Source organism: Orycteropus afer, unplaced genomic scaffold (genome assembly GCF_000298275.1).
Source record: "Orycteropus afer afer isolate SDZICR_OR568_19922 unplaced genomic scaffold, OryAfe1.0 scaffold00019, whole genome shotgun sequence".
Lineage (NCBI taxonomy): Eukaryota > Metazoa > Chordata > Mammalia > Tubulidentata > Orycteropodidae > Orycteropus > Orycteropus afer.
This window is the reverse complement of record NW_006921606.1, coordinates 8,410,571-8,416,093: the sequence shown is the minus strand read 5'-3', so window position 1 is coordinate 8,416,093 and position 5,523 is coordinate 8,410,571. Positions and strand designations below refer to the sequence as shown.

Genomic DNA, 5,523 nt, shown 5'->3' with positions numbered 1-5,523 from the left:
CTTAAGGAGCTCTGGTAGAACAGTGGGTAAGACAACTGGCTGCTAACCAGAAGGTCGGCAATTCAAACCTATCAGCTGCTCTGTAGGAGGAAAACAAGGCAAGCTACTGATTTACAGCCTTGGAAACCCAATGGGGGTTGTCAAGAGTCAGAGCTGGCACAATGGCAGTGAGTTTGGCTAGTTTTTGTTAGGAGCTCTGGTAGTGTAGTGCCTAAGGCACTTGCCTGCTAACCACAAAGCTGGTGGTTCAAACCCACCAGCCACTCCTGGGAAGGAAGGTTGGACAATCTACTTCCATAATGATACTGTCACAGAAACCCAAGGAAGGGTCACTATGAGTTGGGTCCGACTCGATAGCACATAGCAACACCAACAACAGGCCTTGCAAAACCATTTTTTAAAATGAAGTGCAAGTCCTATATAAATATATATTTTACTTTACTTTTACTTTCTATTTCTCAAAAGACTTAGGTTTGGCCATTAATAGTGGTATGAGAAGCCACTGCTTGGAAGGAAGGTTGGGCAATCTACTTCCATAGTGATACCACCTCGGAAACCCAAGGAGGGGTCGCTATGAGTTGGGTCCCTCTCCACGGCACATAACAACAACAGAGTTACTTTGTATTTTCTATCTTCCATCTATATAGCACAAGGGTCAGCTGCCATTTAAGCCACTGCTTGGAAGGAAGGTTGGGCAATCTACTTCCATAGTGATACCACCTCGGAAACCCAAGGAGGGGTCGCTATGAGTTGGGTCCCTCTGGACGGCAAATAACAACAACATGGGAAGATAGGAGCTCCCTAGGGACAGGTCCAGGTCACACATAGTATCTTAACCACCAGGGGTCACACAGGAGCCTACATTGCTTCAAAAAGTGGCAAAGCCTCAATACTGAACCAATACTGAACCCAGCCCACTCCTGAGATGACTCCTTCCAGCTATTTTCCCACCATCAGCCCTATAACGTGGTTGCAATAAAATAAAAATAAACAGAAAAGGGTGGGGTGAGGGAGACTGGCTGTCATCCTGATGATAATAGTCTTCCTGACTAGGTTATTCCAAAGGGATTTTTAACTACGGTTTAAACCTCCACAGAATTCCCAAGACCTCTTCTGGAGCCTGTGAAGGCCACCTGGTCTCTTCCTGGGAGAGGGTTGTTGCCGTGGAGTTGGCTCCGATTCTTGGCGACCTTACAAACAACAGACCAAAACGTTGCCCAGTCCTGCTGCATCTCCATGATCTTTGCTATGTTTGAGGTCATTGTTGAGGCTCTTGTGTCAATCTATCTCAATGAAAGTTTCCCTTGTATTCACCAACCCTCCTTTTTACCTCTGGAGCACAGCTGTTTCTGTTTTACAAGCAATGTGACAGAAGCTCCGGCTTTTGGGAGCTCATTTGGATGAAGGGCTGGGATAGGAACCAGCTCTCAAACCTTAATGCTGGCTGCCCCAGCAGCCACACAGAGGGAAATAAAGGCTCCAGAAATAGCACCCATTTCCCCACCCCTGTGCAATGAACTTTTGACTGAGAGCAGTATCGCATTTTATTAAGTGATTTCTTTTTTTTATGCCTTGCAAATAGTGGGCACTTGACCTGAAGCCTCAGAGAGACTCACAGATTTATATCACTTTATCCTTCAACTCCTTGGGTTTTGTATGTTACAACCACACATTAACTGATTCTGTGACCTTTAACAGGACACTTAACCTCCTTTTCTGGATTTCTTCATACATAATAAAATCCCTCTCTGTCCAATAATGAAGAAGCCAAGCGGCACCAACTTGCAGTCACTTTCAGACTTTAGTGCTCATAAACTCACCTGATGTAAAAATGTAGGTCCCACCTCCCAGAATTTCTGATCCTGTGGGTCTGAGTGAAGCCTGGTGAATTCCATTTTTGTAATAAGCATCCCTACAAATGCAGATGCAGGTGACTGGAGAGCTTCACCACAAAAACAGTAGATGATGCTATTTTCTCATCCAGTGTTCTGTGGATCAGTGTTACTTGTAAACTATGGAAAAGAGAAAGTAACAGCAAGTAGTAATAACAACAATGAATCAACAGTGCCTGCTGAAAGTTGTACTTTCATAGAAAAGATGAAAATAAATACTGATAGTAATGAACTGAGCACACAGTAGGAGTTCAAGAACTGCTGAATGAATGAGTTTTCCATTATTATTTTTTTTTATTTCCACATCCCCATGTTCTAAAACACAAGTTGTTCATCATCAGCAAAAGCAAGTTGAAGAAACATTACCCAAGTCCAAGCAAATAGGACTAGGTTTCACACTCAATTGCTCTCAAAGAGAATTTTAATCCAATTCCAATGACCTAACCCCAGCTGCAATTTTCCAGCTCACAGGTGACAGAAGTGACTTGGAATGTACATCTAAATACACTGACAGCAACGAGACTCAGGTTGAAGGTGTGTGGATTTTTCAATTTCATGAAAACTCCTTTTTTTTTCTGGCATTATCAGTTAAATTAGGGTTAGCCACAGAGGACATGGGAAGGAGGAGTCCTTTGTGCTCCCAAGGGCCAGATAGCTCATGACTAAACCCTCAATGACCACCAGGGAGGTGGGGGAAGATGGGGCCTAGCCTTCTGGTTCTCATTCCTGGTGATTCTGCTAAACAGAACAATATGGTCTGTAGCAAAGGCCCCTGAATAAAGTCCAGGCACAGGCCACAGACAGCCAGGCTCTGCACTGCACATCACCACCAGTCTTCCCATGCAGGAATTGAGACATGGGGGACTTTAGAACAGGAGAAAACTTAGGGATCCATTGCCTCATGCTGTAGATGAATTCCTTGTCACTCCCTGGAGATAGCCAGGGATTCAAGTCTAGAATCCTACTTTTCCACTTCTTGGTGTTCTCTCAGATCACTGGTTTGTGCCTTAATTCTGATGGTAGATGCCATTACTTATTGTGAGTGTGTGTGGATTGTTTTTGCATTCATAAAGGTGTCTTTATTGTCCCAGAACTCCAAATTAGTTATGGTCTGGAGAGCAAGCCAGAGAGTATTGCATTACAAATCACTCCCTGTTCTGAACCCCCATTTCCTCTCTGGAAAATTATGGGGCTACATGGTTCAATTTCTAAAGAGTATTCCAGGCTAACCTACTGCAAAGCAGTTATCTCAATGTGTCTATTGTGAGTGTTTCAAAGGATTCTCCTTCTGTCAGGAGCAGCTAAAGATCTGAAACATTGTACTCAGATTGCCTCAACCCATCCCAGAATCTGCCCAATCCACAATGAGGTGGTGGAAATGCAATCTCTATTGGCCCATGGGAGCAACTTCCAGAAAACAGTCATTTAATGTCTCTATCCTCACAAGCCATACCTCTGGTCATGCAAAGACAAGAGCCTTCTCAACCACAGGAATAGTCAGAGGACATTAAAAAGGAGAGAGAGAGAAGATGAAGAAGAAGCAGCAGCAAAATAATACAAAAACTTTGACTCTATCTTCATCTATTTGTTTCTCAAAACATATAAATTTAACCTAGCATCCTGTTCCATCAGTCCAGATAGTCAAGGAAAAAGAAAGCTTGTATAGTTCAAGTTTAGGGAAATACCAGTGGTATTTGATTCAATTCTGTTGTACAATTGCAGAGTTGTACATTTTTCTAACAGATGCTCATTATGTGTTTCTCTGAGAGCTGCTCACAATCATCACAAAAAATTAGAGCAAAAAGAGAATATATATTTATATATATTCAATTTATATATCTTCTACGTATATATACAGGTTTTTCCCCATTTTTCAAAACTTCTCTTTATGCCACTTCATTTTTTTTTCCCCAAAAGATCCTTTATTGAAATTATTCTCTTTTTAATTCTCATCAAGTTGGGCATTCCACAGCACCACTGTTGATGTCATCTATGATGTCATGAGGGTTATGGCAGTCAACAATGCAGCCAACAGATTGGGCAGTCCCCCCAAAAAAAACAAACAAACCCACTGCCATTGAGTCAATTCCAACTTATAGTGACCTCCATTGGATTTCTGAGGCAGTAAATTTTTGTGGAAGTAGATTGCCCAGTCTTGCTTCCACTGAGTGGTTGGTGGGTTTGAACACCAACCTTCTAGTTAGCAGTCAGATTCCTTAGGTATTGTGCTACCAGAGCTCTTTGGGCAGACCCCAGGATCTCTTTAATAGTTCCACAAGAGTTCTCTGGCTAAAGATCGGCATGGCATCTGATGAACAATGCTGACAATCTCTTCAGAAGTGATACTTCCACTATGCTTAATATTTTTCTGCTTCTTTCTATCTCTGGGTGGTTCCTTGAGGGCTTTGATTATCAGGGCGGAGCCAGAAAACACCACCTCAATCTGCGCTTGTCTGTTCTGAATGTTCAGTTTCACCATAATCCTTAGTCCTTTCCAATCACAGTGGCTTTGGCAATGTCATCACCAGCCTTTTTTTGGAGACAGATCCAGGGGACTGATCTTGGGGGCCAGAGTGGATGTGGCACCAACTTGCCCACCAGTACACTTCAGGTACACGACTTTGATCTCATTGGGGTCAAACTTGAGTGGCATGGCAGAGGCAGCTTATGTCAGATGAACCTAGATGCCAGTCAATGTAAAGAAGTTGCACCTTAGACTCCTCCAAGCTGAAAGCTGAAAAAAGGCACGTCCCTTCACCTTTATGAAAGACTTACATTAGTACATGCTTTCACTAATTGGAAGAAATCTGAGGAGGATTTTCACTTCTATGAAGAAAAGTGGAAAGTGAAACGCATTCAGCATTTGTCTGCAGCGAACTTTCAAGGAGGGAGCGCACACCCCTAGCAGTGAGAGTGGTGTCGCCAAGCTCCTTCCTAGGAACTATACTCAGCATCACAGCATTAAGCTGGCATAATTTTGAACTGTGTCTGTGAACACTATATGACATCAAGAACATCATATACAAAGAAAGCAAAAGGTCATTAAAAAGACAAGAATGACTTCCAGAAAGATGGAGGAATAGGCAGACAAGTGACACAGACCCTCTTCAACAAAGAAAAGAAAAACCAATTGACAGAGATACAGAAGATAATCCTGGAACCCTGAGCTTTGAAAGGAACTATACAGAAGTGGATTAGGCACAAACTAGTGGAAAAACTTGAATGAAAACAGTGGGTACAGAGACAGATGGAGTGGTGAACTCTCAGCTACTCTGACAAGACCAACAGCCTAAATATTCCCAAGTGGTGTTGAGACCTGAGAATTGACCTAAAGATCAGTCCCGGTCACCAAGGGCTGCAGGGACAACTGCACTGGTGGCCTGTGACTAGAAAGGGAAACAGCAAGGAGGGAGACAACCTGAGCTGTGGACTTTCTGCAGTCCGGAGGGCACAGCCATTTTGATTGTGTACATGTGGCAGCCATTTAGGATATTTAAAGTGACTGAGGGTGCAGCCATTTTTAATGTTTACAAGTGGTGGCCATTTTGGATACTAAAAGTGACTAAGGGTGCAGCCATTTTTAATGTTTACAAGTGGCAACCATTTTGGATTTTAAAGTGATAGCATTCTC

General features: G+C 42.9%; 1 pseudogene; it reads right to left on the bottom strand.

Annotated features, from left to right (window-relative positions):
- Positions 1 to 3,844: 3,844 nt before the first annotated feature.
- LOC103214157 lies at positions 3,845 to 4,620 on the bottom strand (annotated as a pseudogene).
- Between the last annotated feature and the right edge of the window lie 903 nt (positions 4,621 to 5,523).